Raw genomic sequence first — 16,669 nt, 5'->3', positions numbered from 1 at the left:
TATATATGTCAACCCCAGTCTCCTGGTTCATCCCCCCGCCGCCTGCCTGTCGAATGTGTTCCTGATGATGCTGAAGTTTCCTTCTGATTCACTCAGGTGAGTCTGGTGACGTCTGTGGAGCCCATTCTCTCGGAGAGATGGGAACATGCTGTATGGGCTCTGCTGAGGCAGCTTTCCTGGCCATCTTCTGTAGTTTTCTGAGGTTCTGCTCCTTGAAGGGGTGTGTGACAGTGATATCGGCCATCAGACAAGTCGAGTGGCATTTGCTCACCCTCAGATCCTCAGGTCCGAGCTGTGTAACCATGTGGAATCATAATGTTTCTGGCAGTCGTGTCTGCGGGTGTCATGATTTATGAGAAACTCCCTAGCGGTCACTGTGAAAACAGAAGAGTGCTGGGGGTTCAGGCCTCCTCCTATGAGCCTTGCCTCACCTCTGTGCACAGACAGACAACACCCACCCTGTCCTCCCCCCACCGCCGTGAGACTGTCTCAGAGAGAACCCCTCCAACATGTGGTACAGCAGGTGTACTTGTTTAGTAGCTTGGTGTGAGTGATTCTGTGTGAAAACTGAAAATAGAAATATTTGCACATGTTTGTATAACCTATTCACACTACTCTTTGGCAACAGGAGATTAGGTGGCAGAGTTTAATACGTATAGAATTCTGGAAAAAGCATTTTTAAGACCTTTCACTTTTAATGTTAGGACTTTGCCCACATTGGTTACTTAGTGACCAGGGAGGGACCTGAAATGGATTTTGAGCAGGCAGACAGGAGTTGCACTAGCAGCAAGTTCTGGTCCTGGTTTGAGCATTTTATATATGTGGTGTAACTGCTTTAGAAGAACTAGGCTTGAGAAGGCTGTGCCCAGTTGTGTTACACTTTGACTTCTGTTTCCACTCGTTAATATTCTTTAATTCTGAGGAAATTGCATGAGATTTTTCCAACTTTTATCCGAAGAAACAAGCATCAGAGCTCCCCATTGGCTCTGTTGAAGGTCCCTCCCTGTTCTGGGTCAAGCCCGCCTGTAAGGTGTAGCAGACAGAGGTCCTGACTTCATGCCAGATACCTTCCCTCCTGGAATTCTTGCAATAACAGGGTAGTTTTGTATACTTTTTGTTTGCTGTTTGGGTTTATTTTGTAGAAAAGAAGCTTGGTAAACCGAGTGGCTGGACAGAACGTTAAGACAGATGGGTGCCAATCGTGGCAAATGTGACCTTTGAGGTAAGCGTGTTTTTGCTCACATCTGAGAAAACTGCCATGTCTAGGACTTTAATTTTGAGGACGTTAACTTTATGTTTGATTTGAAACTGAGGATGACCTCAATGATTAACTTGAAAATGAAATTGCAAATAAGGATTCTGTGCATCGACAGGTAATGGCCTTTACTGAACTGTTTCTGACTTTTATTGTAGTGAATAACTGAGGAAGGAAGTTAAAGACCTTTTCATGTGACTCCCATGTTGGAAATCAAGTCCCAGTGTAACATTCTTATGACCCTAAAATATTGCATTCAAAAGTGTGGATGTACCTAATGGTAAATCAGCTGTACTGGAAGGAAATACATTTTTTAAAAAATGGGGGTGACTGTAACTTACAGGTTTGAATTATTTGAGACTTGGTTTAACCATTTTGTGGAATTCCACTCCACTGCCCGAGGTGGAGGCCGAGCTGGCACAGAGGGTGGCTGCGCTCTCCAAGGTGCTGCTCTGGGTCCCCAGCGGGGTTGGGGGGGTGGGGGTAGGGGGGCGAGCGCGGGGAGGGCCTGTTCCCGTGCTGTCCCACCACACCCCTGCCCATGCTGCTCAGTCCACACAGGAGCGTAGACGCTTGGGTCATGCTGCCTATCTGAGATGGGAGTGCTCCCCGAGTGTCAGGCAGCCCCCACTTCTGCATCATCCCTCCATTAATTTCCCTCCAGTTTTGTCCCGTGTTCTGTGTGTCCCCAGGATGCTTCAGCTCCGAGTCACTGCCTCTCAGAGTTCAGTCAGCCACTCAAAGCCTAGCAGGATAGAGACCTAGAAAAATCCCATTCTCGTTTAAGAGATGGCCAGAATAGCTCTGTAATGAACACAGTTTTAAGTCATTATCCATACACTTGTTGAAGAAGTCACAGTGGGGCACGTGCAGACCCGGGGCCCCACTCCCAGCTCACTGTCCCGGAGCCCGCGTGTGAGAGGCCGCCTCCTGGGGATGTGGCACTGCTGGGGGCATCATCCCCACTGCCAGCCAGCCAGCCACCCTGTCCTTCTGGCGGGAAAGATGTTGCCCCGTGCTGCCGGTGGGCACTGGCTGGGCATGGAGAGTCAGGTCGGGCTTGTGCTGGGGCGGCTGACGGGAGCATTGCCCGGAGGTCAGTGAGCGGCTGAGCGGCCTCTGGTCGCCGGCGGCCAGCAGTGTCGGGTGCTCACAGACCCTCCCAGAGCAGGGTCACTAATAGCCACCAGGGGACGCCCTTCTGCCTGTGATCTTCCTCTCCAGGCTTGGTTTCTCCTCTTCCCTGGCATCTCTGCTGTCCGTCCCCAGTCGGCCTTGTAGTCCTACCTTTTGTCTTCCGGAAGCTCTGCCACTAAGGAGGCTAAATGGTTCGAACTTACTTCCCAGCTTAGGAAGGTAGAACGTGTGCCTTGCGTGTCTTGCACTTGCTGATGCCTGCTGCTTGCACTGGCTCACCACAGCAGTCCAAGGAGGGGGCGCAGCGGCCACGGGTGCGGGCCTGGGGCTGGGGGGAGCACGTCTCCTCTCACAAGCTGGTCACCAGCACCCTCCATGAGCCACGTGTCACACATGAAGCCGCGCAGGGGCCCGTGGGCCAATGGTCCGCACAAAGCATGGCCTGCTTGCCGCCCCTGCAGTCACAGGCCGCGTGCCGTCAGGACAGGGTCATTGTAAGAGGATGTGATGCTGTTCTTGGTCGACAGGTGGGAGAGAGACATGGCAGCATCGAGGAGAGGCTGCGCAAGATGGAGGCCCAACTGGAGGAGAAGAACAAGGAGCTGCAGCAGGTGTGTGTGCTGACGGGGAGGCCGCGTCTGAGCGGGAGACACAGCTTGGGTGGGGGCCAGCGCTGCCTTTCTCCGCCGCTCCCATCTCTGCCACCGAGTGTGTGTGTGTGTGTGGTCCCATCTGCTGATCCGGGCACCCACCTCCTTGGGAGCAGGGCCAGAGGTGGTCGCCCATAGGTGGTGGGCAGGGGCCAGGGCGTCCCCACATTCAAAGAGGCTGCTTGTTGCTCTGACCAGCCAGTCTGGGGAGCTGCTTGGGATACAGGTGGACCTCACGACTGCCCCTCAGACAAATCTGAGGGTGCCAGCCCGGGGCCCATGAAACTGAAGGCATGGCGCCCAGATGTGGAGCCTGCTTGCCTTGGACGTGGCGCTGGAGTCCCACATGCCAAACTGCTGGCCCAGACATGGTGTGTGTGTAGGATGGCTGCTCCTAGGCAGGAGGAGAAGCATAGTTGTGCTGCAACAGAAGGCGCGTCAGGAAAGGGTGATGGTGGAGGCTCGCATCACCGAGTCCTGAGAGAGGTTTCCCGGAAAGGTTGGCCATAGGGTGATACAGACCATCCAGGAAATGGAGTAGGGATTCCTAGTCCAGCCTCATGTGTCAGTACTGTCGCCACTATGCCTGTGTTCTTGGGCCTGGACTGCAGAGCCTCACAGGCAGGTTTCCAGGGGGCAGTGGTTCTGACTCCCATCATGAGACCCACGGTGAGGCGCCCTCCCCACTTAGGCAGAGAGCTCAATGTCTCCCAATCAGGGGTGCACTTCCTTACTTTCAGAACTGATGCTCAGAGGCTGTTGAGATCGGGATGCTGTTTATGACTAAGCTAATTCAAAGTAAACTTTTGTTTTGCTTTAAAAATATTTGAATGCCGATGCCTTATTGTGGAAGCTGTGACAGATTTTGTTTCCTTGGGCTCAAAAATCACTGCAGATGGTGACTGCAGCCATGAGATTAAAAAATGCTTGCTCCTTGGAAAGCTATGACAAACACAGATAGCATATTGAAAAGCAGAGACATCACTTTGCCGACAAAAGTCCATATAGTCCAAGCTTTGGCTTTTCCGGTAGTCATGTGTGGGTGTGAGAGTTGGACCATAAAGAAGGCTGAGCACTGAAGAATTGATGCTTTCAAATTGTGTTGCTGGAGAAGACTCTGTTTTAACAGAAAATATTTAACAAAATATAAACTTTTTAAATGTATTACGATGGAAAATTTCAAACAGGGACAAAAGTGGATGGAGTAGTATAATAAATACCCATAACCTGTCAATTAGTCTCAGCAATTTCTAACACAGAACCAATCTCAAATAGATCATTCTTTTGTCTTCTCTCCATTTTTTTTTTTATACAGTAGGTCCTAAAACAGCTTTCTAAACATTGAAATTGATGCTCATTTTATAAAACACAGACTTGCCACCTTTGTTATTACATTTAAAAATTGCTTAAAGTAATTATTTCCAGTTTTTTAATATGAATTTTCATATTGGAAAAGACCCTGATGCTGGGAAAGATTGAAGGCAGGAAGAGAGTGGATGACAGAGGATGAGATGGTTGGACGGTATCACCAACTCAATGGACATGAGTTTGAGCAGATGCTTAGCAGAAGTCAAGTTACATTTTCCTTATGGCTAATCCACTGCTGTAACACGTATAGCATTTCTGGTTTTGAACACTGAGTGTGTTTGCATTATAGATGGATTTAGAGTGTGTGGCTGTTGTGTGTGGTTCAGAATTCTGAGTAGTCCTTTTTGGGTTCACCTGAAAGCTTAGACAAAGTGTGAGCCTTTCACGTGGACTGTGCTGTGCATCAGAAAGATAATACGAGCCACATACACAATCTAAAATGTCCTAAAAACCAATGGGCTACTTGACGTCCTTCTTTCACTGCGAGTCTTGAAATCTTCTGTGTGATTTCCACATCGAGCTTTGCACCGGCCTGTCTCATGTGCTCAGGGGCTGCACGAGGTGAGTGACTGCCATGGCCGACAGCATAGAGCTGCCAGGTTGAGTCAAGTGACTCGGAAACGGCCCGTTTGACGTGTTTTACCCCGTGAGAAAGTGAAGTGGGCTGTAGAGGAATGAATGTGAGGAATGCCCAGGAATGCAGGTGAGCTCCATGGAGACAGTTTAAAGCAATGAGAGGAGTGAGGACAATAGAGTGAGTCATGTCCCCCTGACCCGAACCCCCGCCCCAAGTCCAGCTTCTCTCTACAGACTTCGTCGTTGGTAATGGCTTGCCATGTTTCCTCCAGAGAAAGCTTTTCTACACCTGAGATGGAACTTCCTATTCATTATGGTTTATAAGGGTTAATATTGTTCTGAGTGTTTATATTTGCTATGGGACTCTTAGAAAATATTTTCTCAGAATTAAAATGTTCGGAGTTGATACCTACTCACATAACCTGTTCTGCACATTTTGGTGCAAGTCATTTTACATCCGGAAAGTAAGTGGTGCAGGCTGTGTCATTTGCTGTTTTGTGGGAACAGCTGATTCTAAACCTGGAAACCCTGAGAGCCAAACTGTACCAGACGAGACTGCGAGGGGCTCCCTTCCACCACGGGTAGACTGCTCCCCCAGGTAGTTCCCCTCAGTGCTGTCGAGTGTGACAAGGGCCTGTCTTGTGTGTGGACAGTATGACTGGGTGTCACTCATGGTCGTATCTCAAGGAGCCTGTAGCTTCGTGGCCAGTGAAAGGGAAGAGACAAGCATTGTTCCTTAGGGTCCAGCTTGGTACCACGGAGTGGTAGTCACAGTATTGACAACACTCAAAACCACAGGCAGAGGTTTGGAAGTGGGGGGCCGACCAGTTGATATTTGGGTGTATTCATTTGAGGGGCGTGACAGACTGTGACACTGATGTTTCTGAAGAGTCGAAGAAGGTTAATGACCTGTAGTCTTTTTTACGTGAATGGAGACTGAGACATGACTTGCCGTTGACTGTGGTGGGAGGAATCACCTGGCTTGTGAATGAGGCGAGCAGATTACTGAGCATCCTGATTTTTTCTTACTCAATATTATAGGGGCAGTAATTCTATTAAGTATTTAAATGTTTCTTTGGCTTCTTCACGGAAAATTGTCACAAGTGAGAGATAAACGTGAGCAAAGGTTATTAAGTGCTTAACTGGTGACATTCATTCATCTGTAGGAAATTGACTACTGCTTGAATCCTGAGTTAGGAGACAGTTTGAAGCCCATACGCATATTTCTGTGTTTGTGTGCTTAGGGGATCCTCTCAGTCCAGGGCCCCCACCCAGCCTTCTTCTAGAGTAAGGGGGTATCATTTGAGACAAAGGCAGAGCCAGAAACTGGCCCTGTGTCTGAAACCATGACGGGTGGAGTTCAAGGAGAGCACGTGCCCTGCAGAACAGATAGGAGACACGGCCAAACTTGCTGGCAGAGCTCCTCCATGGTGAGGGGCTGGTGCTGTCAGAGGTGGGGAACCCCTGCTCCCAGGGTAAACAAGGTGAGTGTGAGGAGGACTGCTTAGACAGTGGAGGAAGAGGAGGTGGACACAGCCTCCTGCTCTTGGGGGTTTTTGGGTAATGAGGAGGTCCCTGGTGCCCAGACCCGAGGCCTGGCTCGTTTGTGGAGTTCAGATGGAAAGCCTGGGGCCTGGTCACCAGTCCCCTGTGTGTCAGTGAGAGTGAGGGATGAGAAGAGGAAGCAGCCACAGGGCGGGAGGGGCCTCTGTGCTCTGAAGACAGTGGGCCGCAGCAGCTGGTGCGAGGGAGGGGTGTCTCCAGGAGGCAGCTCTCGAGGGGTCATGGCAGTGACTTAGCAGCACAGGTGGGGCCTCAGAGTGGGGTTTGCGGGCAGTGTGGGCTGGGTGGGGGGCACTATGCTGGCTCAGGAGGGAGGGAGTGGGGACTTAAAACCTGGCTCACAGGCAGGGCAGACAAGGCGTATTTGGTGGGACCTCCCAGAGGAATTGGTCACCTTGTCTCTGAGACCTCCTCCCAGAGGAAAGAGCTTAGGGTGAGGAGGGGGAGAGAGATGGAGGCTACACCCCGCGAGGGGACTGGGAGGTGATGGTTGGGGGGCGACCCAACCAGGAGGCCTCTGTGGCCCTCAGAGGACCCACGAGGGTCCGCAGTCCATGGCGGGACTGTGTCGTACCCCTGACCCAGTTCCCAAGTGTGCTCTGGCCCCAGGCCCTTGGGTAGAAGTGGAGCAGAGAAAGGATTGGTTCTGGCAGGAGGGAAGGGAGACGGGAGGGATACAGGCGTGGCTCGGGGAGATTCCAGACCTCCATCTCCTGTGCAGCACAGTTTTCCTTGCAAAACCGTGGAGCAGAGCAGAGTGTGACCCCGAGCAGGCTGAGCTGGTGGTTGGCCCTGGCTGCTCTGCAGACATATGGGGTGTCCTGGGAGGGCTCTGTCTCCCGAGTTTACGGACTCCTGCACGTGAAGGCGCCACCCTCTTCCCAGAGAGAAGACTGAGCAGAGCCCAGGTGGTCCTGCAGTGCAGGCCACTCATAGTCAAGGCAGGGCCGCCCTGCCTCTCAGCAGGCCCCTGCTGACTGAGTTCCTGGCACCGGGAGACCCAGACCTTAGTACTCAGGGCCTGAGCATCTGTGCTGGGCCTTGTTCAGCCCAGAGTCTGGTGACATGCTACCTCTACTTTAATGGGAAACACCAATGTGGCTTAGCTCCGAGCTGTGGGTCCAAGGCCTTTCTGCTGTGGGTTGTCTGAGGCCACTTTAGAAGCACGGAGAGTGGTGCAGACAGTGTTCCAGGCAGACAGGTGATTGTGATCCACAGACTTCATGCGGGAAAGGGAGGTCTGAGCAGGCATGGGCCGGAGGGGAGGTAGGATGCCAAGGAGAAAGCAGAGCAGGTGCAGTCTCCGCCCTGGGACCTGAGGGTGGGCTCCGGGGGGACCCTGAACTCCCCAACCCCAGATAGCTGATCCTGTCCTAGTCAGCTCCACACCCTCGTGTCAGCAGTGCCTTCTCCACATGCGGGAGTTTTCCAGCTGGTGGGGATGAGCCCTGAGTGTTTGCAGAGCAGTGGGCGGCCTGTTGCTGTTGGAGCCAGGAGGGCAGTGCCCTCTCGGGGGCCCTTTTGCTGTGAAATTGCCAATCTTCCAAATTGACAGGCTCTGGCTTGACTGACAGAGTGAGCTCTCTTTTCTTCTAAAAGCGCTGTTCTTTCCCATGTGTTTCAGCCGACCCTACTTGGGTAGCACCCCGGACCTCAGGTTCCCTGTGGCGGACTGGCCAGCAGACTCCTCCTGCAATGGGGTGGTGCTGCGGTGCCCTCAGAAAGGCCGGCTGGCAGCGCTGCACGATGAGCCGTCCAAGGCAAGGACCCCCGCCGCCCCCTTCCCGTCCCTGGTGGGCACCTTGTGAGGCACCTGCCCCCTCACACTGTGGTCCTGAGGTGGGTTTGGAACAAAGCATTGATAGATCGCTTACATCTTCCCATTTTCCTTTTTCTGGCTAAGAGTTTACTTTTAAGGCATGCTTTTTTTTTTCCTTAAAATAACCAATTTTTATAACTTGTGGCCTACTGTGAGGCCCAGCATGGTACTAATTAGCACAGTTTTGAAATCGTCCTACGAGTAAATGGATACACATATCCATCAGCTTATAGTAAGGAGAATTCTCATTGGAAGTTTAAGTGCCTTATATTTTCACCTCATTCATGGCATGTATTTTTTCATACAGGCCTGTGTTTTGAGCTTCCGTATTCAGTGAGCAGTTAGTTTGGGCCAGACATCGTCAGAAGTAGGACTCCAGCAGTGAATTAAAAACCGTGTGCATTCTTTATCCACTGCTACATAATGGATCACTGCCAAGCTTAGTGACTTCCCAGTGAACAGCTCACAGTCCACAGTTCCTATGCATTGTAGCAGGCGGGCCTGGTTCAGGGCCTCCTGAAGGCACAGACACAGGAAGGCCCCACAGGGCTGGATGGCAGGCTTCCAGACTCACCTGGCTGCTGGGGATAGGCCCAGGTCGCTGCTGTGTGGACCTCTTCATGGCCTGGCTTTCCTTGGAACACCCTCTGAGAGCGAGAGCGTGGGGTGTAGCCCAGGGCCTTTTGCACCCCAGTCTCAAAGCTGCACACCTTCACTTCTGTTTGCGAGAGTGAGCTGTGAAGTCCTGCCTCGCTCAGGGGCTGAGCAGGAGTTGCCCCTTCTGCCTCTTGAATGGAGGAGGATGAAAGAATTTGTGGACCCCGTTTTAAACCCGCACAACCTGTCAGACAGTAATGAGCAGGGAAAGGAGACCAGAGTGCCCGAGTTGTCCGAGGAGGAGGGGACGATCATGTGTGAACAGGGTGGCCAGCAAGGTGACACCAGGAGAGTGACCTTGAACCAGAGACCCGGAGGCAGGAAAAGAAGTAGCTACTCAGAGATAGAAAAAGGGTCGTGTCAGCCAGCGGGGACAAGGGAGAGAGCGGGCCGTATCAGGGAGGACCCCAGGCTCAGGCCTGAGCAGCTCGAGGCCAGATCCTTTTTTTTTGAGGTGAGGAGGGTTGCTGGGGTGGGGAGCTAAGAGCCAGACCTCAGCCCTGCTGAGGTGGACGAGCCCATGAGGTATCCAGGGGACGTGTCAGGAGAGCAGCTGAGTGTTCTGGCCTGCATCGGGGAGAGGACTCACTCAGCTCAGGGTGAACTTGGGGTCATGGGCATACAGATGGCATTTAAAGGCACGAGCACGGTAAAGTCACCAGGCGGGTGCCAGTGGAGAGAGATGGGGTGCAAGGGTAGAGCTGTGGGGCACCCTGCATTCCAAAGCTGAGAAGGGGCACAAGGGAATGAAGAATAACCCCAGGGAGGGCGGGGCCTGGAGCCCAGGGAGAGACATGATGGGGGGGCATGGTGGAGGGCAAGGAGGGGAGGGGGCTTGGTAACATGGGTTCCTCGAGCCCCCGGGGAGCTGCCCTGCGGGGCGGGGCACACCGCCTGCTGGCAGAGAGCTGGAGACTGGGCGGGGATGGGGACAGTAGAGGCTGCTCCCAGGGAGCTTTCAGAGACCCGCAGTGGGCGCTGCAGGGAGCCCTGGAGGAGGAATCTGCTGATTCCTGTTGTGTGATTGGAAGGCGAGAGAAGGGAGAGGACCTGCTGACCGGGCTGATGGGGGTGAACCCATAGGCAGCTGGTTCGCTGGAGCAGAGCAGGAATGATGGCAGGTGGTTTTGGAGCCAGTGAAGGAGGTGGTCCAGCCCTGGGGCGGGGTCGTGATGAAGACAGGGGGCGAGAGCACTGGCCACCGGGGACAGGGAGCTGGTAAGCCAGCACCTCAAGGCTGCCCCTCAGTTGCTTTTAGATCATGTCTTGGAAAAGCAGGCAGGACCTGGGTGACAGTGTGGCAGGGGGAGGTTTGCAGAGAGAAGGGTGTGAGGTTTGAGAGCAGGAGGGTGGAGCGGGGCCCCGTGGGCACTCTCCTGTGTGTCTCTGATGACAGAGCCACCCTTGCGGTGTGAGGGGATGTCCCCCAGAACAGCCCGAGGGCCTGTGCCCTGAGGAGAGCCGCGGGGGGCTGGCCCTCCCATCCCCTGGCTGTCCCTTCTTGCTCCTGTGTGTTGGTGTTCAGACCAGCCTGGAAACGGAGGGCTGGGAGCCTGCGAGGACGGCACTCCCCAGTGAACCAGGACCAGTGATGACCACTGAGGGAGACCCAGCAGCTGCCGAGCTGAAGGATTCTTTTTTCTTATTTTCCTCCAGCCTGGCTGATGGAGGCATGAATGTATTTTTTTTTAATTTTCAGTTTTTGTCTCTGACTCCATCAGCCCACCCTTGTGAATAACCTCATAGGATTGCCTTCCGTCCACGCTAAGACCTGAGTGTCACCAGGCCATCTAGGAACTGGATTCTCCTCCTGCCCGTTTCTTTAGTGCTGCTCGCTTAAGAGATGGCAGTGTCTCATGAGCATGGCCCATTTATCCACAGTCAAGGCTTCCATGTAAAATTGTGTTCAGTTCCTGCCCTGAATGTCTTTGACGAGACGTGGTCCTCTCATGCCCAGGTGCAGACCCTGAAGGAGCAGGACTGAGAGCGGGTGCAGCAAGCCAGCGTGCTGGCCAACGTGGCCCAGGTGTTCGAGAGTGATGAGGGCATGTCTCTGGCAAGGGCGACAGGGTCACCCTTTTCAGCTCGGCCACTCAGCTGTCACCCAGTGGGCAGGCCCATGCCAAGACTCCGACTGTGATGCTGCAGGAGCAGCTGGACGCCATCAATGAAGAGATCAGGTGGGTGCACCTGAACTCAGCTCACCGGAAACTCGGTTTCTCTGAGGAGCTGTCTTCTCCTAGGGAAGTCTGAGTGTTCCATAGTAAGAAACCTGACTTCAGGTCTGCTTCAAGAATTTTCAGTTTTGAGATTGCCCTTGATTATAGAGCTCAGTCAGCCAGGGCATTCTGTCCATGATGTGGTGTCAGCACTCTGTGAGGGGGTGTTGTGGGGTGTCCTCCCCAGCTCTGAGCCCCTAGGTGGGTGAGGTGCTGAGGTGGTGTCCCCTGTGGCCCATGCACCCTCCCTCGGAGCCTCCCACGTTCTGGTGAAAAGCCACCGGGAACAGAAAAGTTGGGGTTTTGGGTTTGGCAAATTCCCACTCAGATCTGCATTTTCCTTTTTAACTTAATACAGTGTGAAGATTGCCTTGTTGTAAGACAGTGGTCCAAGGACATGTGTTTGAGTTTTTCTCATCTCATCAGTATATTTAAGATGTTTTCTTTAGACACCGTCTTGGCAGTTATAACAATTTACAAAACGGATAGAATCCAAAGGCCCGCCTCGTGGTGAGCAGGGGGCCTTGGGGCTGGGTGCAGCCGGGTGGCTGGGGGCCCCAAGGCCTGCCTGGTGCCACACCCGCACAGCTATGCCCATGTCCCAAGTCCATGTTCAGAGTGGCCGCAGGCCAGTGACCCTGCACAGGACTTGGCAGAGCTGCTGCTCAGACTGTTCTCGTCACGTCGGCCCAGGCTGAGAGGCCCGTTCCTGTCGGCCGAGTGCGGGGGGCCTGGGGGAAAGGCAGGGGGTGAACGGGACAACCAGCAAATGCAGGTGGTGCCGCCTGCCCATTTGACGCTGAGACAGATGGCTTTGTGGGCCGTGTTTGAGCACAGATGAGCTCAGAAAGATTGTCTTTCCCTGTCCCCGCAGGAAATATGGAATGGTTATATATTAATATTTTTATTTTTACAGCATGTTGTCAAGTAAAAGTGATTTTTCCTTATGCAACAAGTTGACTTGATGTAAATGGTAAATTCTGTCCATCAACTTGTTATCAACAGTGAAAAACTTTCAAGATGTATAAGTAGAAGTGGAACTGGAGGGTTTACTTCCTGTAAGAATCTTGTATTTTAATTTGAAAATCATTTTATTTGCATGATCATGTATTTAAACTGCTATATAAAATCATCCACGACGCATTAGGGGAGAAGAGCAGAAACCGTGAATTCTAGGTTAATGCAGCACATTGACATGAATCCAGAAACTCACACAAAGCTGGTGGAGAACTTCATCGAGTGATGCGTTTGTACATATACAACCTTAAAAAAACAAAAATAAAAACAAAAAACAGGATCAACTCAGCACTTCATCTGGTCTGGAGACTTGTGTTTATAAACTCCAGCTTGTTCATGAATTGCTGTTTTGATTGTACAGAGTTCCCGATTCCCAGTGGAAAAGACTTGAGGCACTGACGTGCATCTCTGCCCTGAGAGCAGGGAAGGTAAAGGTTGTCAACTTGAGGTATCTCCTCACAGGAAGAGAGTCGCCACCAGGGCCCCTTCAGAATGTTAGAGTAAAGAAGTGAAATCAAACGTGAATGATCAGGGGCCAGTTTGTAAGACTCAATGCTAAGTTATTCTAAGTTTGAGAATATTCAAAAGAGGAAAAGTCAAACTTTTTTGCTGAGATGTTAATTGAGCAACTATTTCTTGAATTTGCTAATCGTGACACAGAATGCCAGCCCAAATTTGTTGTCCAGACATGTTCCTCTGCTGACAGAGGCAGGTGACAGGTTTTATTCTATTTTAGGTTGATCAAAGAAGAGAAGGAGAACACAGAGCAGTGGGCCGAGGAGACTGAGAGCATGGAGGGCAGGCGGAGCCTAGGCAACCTCCGTCGTTTTAAATCAGTGAGCTCCCTCAACCGGCATCCTGCCTCCTGCCCGCCCAGCAGTGGGCGCTCCAAGCCCGGAAGGTGGCGGCACAGCCCAGCGCAAGAGGGAGACCGGCTGGGCATCATGACTCGTATGTGTCTGCCTCCTCCCTGCCATATCCCTCCCTCAGCACACTGATTTTCTTTTTTGTTTGTTTGTTTTTGTTTTTTCTCTTTTTACCCAGAAGAAAATCAGGTACATTTGCTATGCTCGGAGATCTAAAATTTTTTAAACTGCCTAGTCTTGAATCATTCCACAATGTCACAGTGACAAATTAGTCTTGATATTTGGACCACCGGCTTAGCACGTCATCATGAACTCAGCCAGAGCCTGCCTCTGTAACGTTGGGCCTGGCCTGTGCTGGGCACAGCAGCTGCAGGGAAGTTTCTGTTCTCAGGGAGCAGAGAGCTTCATGAAAGTAACCATAGGCAGCTCTCATGGAGCGTGAAAGCCGTGCAGCACATTTTCCATTGGGGATGCCTGGCTGCAGGGTATGCGATGGGAACAAAACCAAGAATCTAAACTGGTCTGCTTGCTAATGGACCTGGCTGCACGCTCAGGCCAGCTTTGCGTGTGAAACCAGGTTAAAAGCCCGGTGCCCAGGGCCCCAGGGTAGACGTCGGGCTGCCTCACTTTTCCGAGTCTAAAAATGGGATGACGACCTAGGGCTTTTGGTGACAGAGTGTGCGGCTCTAAAGCACATGTTTCAGCTTTCTTCCATGTTTAGCTTAGGTTTTGTGAGTGCATTGCTATTTACCCCATGAAATCATGTATACAATACTCTGCTTTATAACTGCACTTGTATTATCACTTTTTTTCTGTTACCACCCATTTCATGTTAGTTGCATTGTTAGTCAGCTTATAATTAAATTAACCATGAATCTTTTAGAGGCATGTGAAGTGGTAACTAGTCCATTTTGTGGTCTTTTGATACACTGTTTTTATAATTTGCATCATTGGCTAATTAGTTGATATTTAAAATTCTTTGATGATTTCTCTGTGGTTTCATGCTTAATTTCTTTCCAAGTATTTGTAAAAGAACAGTTCTGTGTATGTTTTCCTTGCTGTTGGAGTTCTCTGACGGTGTGTCTGCTTTCATCATTGGTTTTGATTTCCTGTCTCATCCTGTTGTCTGCTTAGTCGTCGTCAATCCAGAACCCCCACCCCCAAGGCTGTAGTTTACCCATCCATCTTCCTTCCCCTGTCGCCCCATTTGCTCTGGTCATAGCCGTGCTGTGGTCCACAGCATGTGTCCCTTTAGTCAGGTTGTGCTTTTTCTTCATGTCTCATTAAATGGTGTTTTTCCCCCATAGCAGTAAGTTTGAATTGGTGTTTCACTATGCAGTTACAGGAGAAGGCAATGGCAACCCACTCCAGTACTCTTGCCTGGAAAATCCCATGGATGGAGGAGCCTGGTAGGCTGCAGTCCATGGGGTCGCACAGAGTCAGACACGACTGAAGTGACTTAGCAGCAGCAGCAGCAGCAGCATGCAGTTACAAGCATAATGTAGATGGATCCTAAACTACAAATCATGTGTAATTCATAAATGAGATTATCCTTACATAAAGAAATGATCCTCTTAAGTGTAGAATTAGTGGAATTTTAGATATGCAGATGACACTACCCTTAAGGCAGAAAGTGAAGAACTAAAAAGCCTCTTGATGAAAGTGAAAGAGGAGAGTGAAAAAGTTGGCTTCAAGCTCAACATTCAGAAAACCAAGATCATGGCATCTGGTCCCATCGCTTCATGGGAAATAGATGGGAAACAGTGGAAACAGTGTCAGACTTTATTTTTTGGGGTTCCAAAATCACTGCAGATGGTAATTGCAGCCATGAAATTAAAAGATGCTTACTCCTTGGAAGGAAAGTTATGACCAACCTAGACAGCATATTCAAAAGCAGAGACATTAGTTTGCCAACAAAGTTTCGTCTAGTCAAGGCTATGGTTTTTCCTGTGGTCATGTATGGATGTGAAAGTTGGACTATGAAGAAAGCTGAGCCCGAAGAATTGATGCATTTGAACTGTGGTGTTGGAGAAGACTATTGAGAGTCCCTTGGACTGCAAGAAGATCCAACCAGTCCATTCTAAAGGAGATCAGTCCTGGGTGTTCTTTGGAAGGACTGATACTAAAGCTGAAACTCCAATACTTTGGCCACCTTATGCGAAAAGCTGACTCATTGGAAAAGACTCTGATGCTGGGAGGGATGGGGGGCAGGAGAAGAAGGGGATGACAGAGGATGAGATGGCTGGATGGCATCACTGACTCGATGGACATGAGTTTGGGTGAACTCTGGGAGTTGGTGATGGACAAGGAGGTCTGGTGTGCTGTGATTCCTGGGGTCGTGAAGAGTTGGACATGACTGAGCGACTGAACTGAACTGAACTGAACTGACACAATATCCTTTCTGTGTTGGTGCTTGTATTTAAGACTGTGAATCTCATCAGCTTTTGCACAGTTAATGTCTCTATTAAACTCTTAAAAAGTATCTTCTATGGTTAATAAAATGTAAAGACTGCACCTGCTATTAAGCTAGCTTTCATTCTTACATATTTTCACAGGGAACCTCTTTAATGAATTTATTTTGAGAAGTTTTAAATCAAATTCTATGTCAGGATTTTACATTAATGTCCAGTAGGTGGTTAGATTTGTTCAATGTTAAAATAGGTATTATGGTAAATTCCTCATCAGTTAAATTACTAATTTAAAGTATAACATGTTTTTTATTAAGAGAAACTAACTTATAGAGAAGTTTGGCTAAGAATAGACAACTGCTAAGGCCCTTTGTTGTACAGAATTCTGTGCTTTAATAAATCATGATGTTGTAATAGAATTGTATCTTCCTGAGTAATAATTTATAGTGTTTCTCTAGTAAATCTTGAATAGCTTATTTAACTTCTGTGGTCAAAAAAAAATGTTCTGTTTCCAGTCACATGTTCTCTAAATCTTCATCTCGCTTATATGCTTGCCATCATATTTGCTTTACTGTATTTGTCTATACTGATTCTTGGTAGAATTCAGCTGTGAAGCCGTCTGGACCGGGGCTTTTGTTTGCTGGAAGATTTTTGATTACAGTTGCAATTTCCATGCTTGTGATGGGTCTGTTAAGATTTTATATTTCTTCCTGGTCGAGTTTTGGAAAGTTGTACTTTTCTAAGAATTTGTCCATTTCTTCCACGTTGTCCATTTTATTGGCATATAGTTGTTGATAGTAGTCTCTTATGATCCTTTGTATTTCTATGTTGTCTGTTGTGATCTCTCCATTTTCGTTTCTAATTTTGTTGATTTGATTTTTCTCCCTTTGTTTCTTGATGAGTCTGGCTAATGGTTTGTCAATTTTATTTATCCTTTCAAAGAACCAGCTTTTGGCTTTGTTGATTTTTGCTATGGTCTCTTTTGTTTCTTTTGCATTTATTTCTGCTCTAATTTTTAAGATTTCTTTCCTTCTACTAACCCTGGGGTTCTTTATTTCTTCCTTTTCTAGTTGCTTTAGGTGTAGAGTTAGGTTATTTATTTGACTTTTTTCTTGTTTCTTGAGGTGTGCCTGT

General features: G+C 49.8%; 1 pseudogene; it reads left to right on the top strand.

Annotated features, from left to right (window-relative positions):
* Positions 1-1,731: 1,731 nt before the first annotated feature.
* The window catches only part of LOC133258893 (liprin-alpha-1-like), a 28,361-nt pseudogene continuing 13,423 nt past the window's right edge, over positions 1,732-16,669 (top strand).

The sequence above is a fragment of the Bos javanicus genome, chromosome 13, assembly GCF_032452875.1.
Source record: "Bos javanicus breed banteng chromosome 13, ARS-OSU_banteng_1.0, whole genome shotgun sequence".
In the NCBI taxonomy this organism is placed as follows: Eukaryota; Metazoa; Chordata; class Mammalia; order Artiodactyla; family Bovidae; genus Bos; species Bos javanicus.
Note: the sequence above shows the minus strand (reverse complement) of the source record. Positions and strands in the feature narration are given on the sequence as shown.